Source organism: Gadus morhua, chromosome 2 (assembly GCF_902167405.1).
Source record: "Gadus morhua chromosome 2, gadMor3.0, whole genome shotgun sequence".
NCBI classification, from domain to species: domain Eukaryota; kingdom Metazoa; phylum Chordata; class Actinopteri; order Gadiformes; family Gadidae; genus Gadus; species Gadus morhua.
The window spans coordinates 13,752,134-13,754,633 of NC_044049.1; the positions used below are offsets into that span (position 1 = coordinate 13,752,134).

General features: G+C 44.5%; 1 protein-coding gene across 2 annotated transcripts in view; it reads right to left on the reverse strand.

Annotated features, from left to right (window-relative positions):
* Positions 1-2,500, reverse strand: part of septin9a (septin 9a) — an 85,184-nt gene that overhangs the window by 58,902 nt on the left and 23,782 nt on the right. The gene's annotated exons all lie outside the window — the stretch shown is intronic.

The following is a 2,500-nucleotide window of genomic DNA, read 5'->3' on the forward strand; positions in this document are numbered from 1 at the left end:
GTGTGCGTGAGTGTGTATGTGCAGTTCTGTGTATTCAACAGGTGGTTGATTTAAGATAGCTATTGCAGCAGTTCAGCACAGCTGCTGCCACCACAGCTGTAAACCTGAATGTCAAGATTGCTGATCAGTAGACCTGTGAGGAATATGGGTGTGGTTGAGTGAACGTCATCACAGACACAGTTCTGTGAGTGTCAAGCCTCAAGCCTCAAATGTGAAACTGTGTGTCTGTGGGGGTGTGTGTGTGTATGAGACTTGAGTGTCCTTGAATAACTGTGCGTTAGAATTTGAATCATGGGGACAGGATGTGACACACACAAACACAAACACACATGCTGTGCTCGTGCTTGAGAGTATGTGCGTCCACTAACATATGGCAAAGGAATGGGATGATAGATATGAGGAGCAGCTGTCTCTCTCTCTCTCTCTCTCTCTCTCTCTCTCTCTCTCTCCCTCTCTCCCTCTCTCTCTCTCTCTCTCTCTCTCTCTCTCTCTCTCTCTCTCTCTCTCTCTCTCTCTCTCTCTCTCTCTCTCTCTCTCTCTCTCTCTCTCTCTCTCAGGGTTAGCATGAACAGGATAGGAATGGCGAATTTGAAATAGAAAAAACAGACTCTTGAATCGGGCCTTGTCTAAGCAGACGCAGCTGAGAAGTGATTCGTAGGGGTCTGGGGCAACTTCCTCCACAACTTCTTCAACTCAGCGCTCCCATCTTGTGGTCGACACTGGAATGACTGAATGTAAAACGCACACACCGAGGCACACATTTGGCACCAATCTTCATCAGCTACATGACTAAGTGCTTTCATTCTATTCCCATGTATTCACAGGGGAGTAGCTGGAGGGTTTGGCCTGCTAGAGACCACTGCTCCATGAGTCATGAGACTGAGACAGGAGTCAGTGTGTATCACAGTGGCTACCATTCAAGACCGTCAGCTGACCTCACTGTGACTGTCATGAATGGGATTTGGAAAAATCCTGTTTCGCAATCGATTCAGAATCACTGAAACTGTTGCGGGTGTCACAACTGATTCACATGGTGAGAGGGATTAGTTATCAAGGCCTCCTATTGGAGGCACAGTTGGATATGCTCAGAGAGAGAGAGAGAGAGAGAGAGAGAGAGAGAGAGAGAGAGAGAGAGAGAGAGAGAGAGAGAGAGAGAGAGAGAGAGAGCGAGAGAGAGAGAGAACTTCCATTCGAGTGTCAATGATCTAACCTAAAGACTGATCTCATCGACCCTTCTATACAAGTGTCAATTATCTAACCTACTACAGACTAATTCAAAGCGTTCAGATCGCTGGGAATTATGGGGAAAACATTTTCGCAACGTTGGAAAGTTCTCGTGAATGACACCTCATGACGCTCCGATGATTATACTTCCGTTCGGCAACTGGGGCCAGATTTTTTGGTGACGTATTCTTTGCTAGTGACGCGCATGAACATGGCGGAAAATGGAAGTTTTACTCAATATAAAAGGATCAACCATCATATCACATACTTTACTATTGATTGACGTTGTAACCGTCTGATGGCATCGACTTTGCTCAGTTTTATACGTTTTCTTTTAGACTCCGAACGCAGTGCACTAACAACCTCATGTGCCATGTGGGTGCTAAAGATCAAAAACAAATCAGCACCAGTAAAGCACCATAATTGATTCCTATTCATGCATAGTATAATTATCTAATTGAATTGACAGCAAGTGGACTTCACAGCACCACAGGGTGGTACGGCCTAGGAGGGCCATACATGATGGACGCTGGGGCAGGCATCAGGAACATATGGCGAAAGAGCCATTCGCTGTTCTTTCATTTATTGTGTTGGTCTGAACATGAGGAGTGAAAATAGATTGTAAATAGATTATCAAAAAATCGGGATCTACAATCTGAGTAGATAATGAAATGCTATGAAATTGAATATGAACATTCTTTCCAGCCTAAATCGTCCTGTCAATTCGCGCAATTTGCGATGAATGAATATCTTCCTCAAAAAGGTTGAACAATAACTAAGTAAACTCTTGCTCTTCAAACTCTGGCTCAAGAACAATTTCCAGTAATGAAATTTCGTATGTACCTTCCACTGAAAGGTTGCCGACCCCTGCTCTGTGGTCTCAGAATGCCAGTGTGGCAGTGTGTCAAGGTCCTGCAGAAAACACCCTGCCCTGATGGCTCTAAAGGATCAGAGGTTATCACGAGGACAAGAGTGACACTGTTCAAACACAGCTCCTTCCTGTTTTCACACAACCAAAGATGAACACGCAGAGAAAAGGGAAGGGGGGGAAGAAATTAACAAAGAACGAGAATCATTTTGGGGTAAACTCTGGGCTGAATTTGAGAATCAGTTTTTGAGTGATAAACAAATCTACTGAATGTACTGATGGATGACAGAGTGTCCACGAGTACAGAGTTTGGGAAGGAGAGACAGGGATACAGACAGAGAGAGATATACAGAGTGGCAGATGGTGAGAGACATTAATAGTGAGAAAAAAGGCAGTTACAAAGAGACT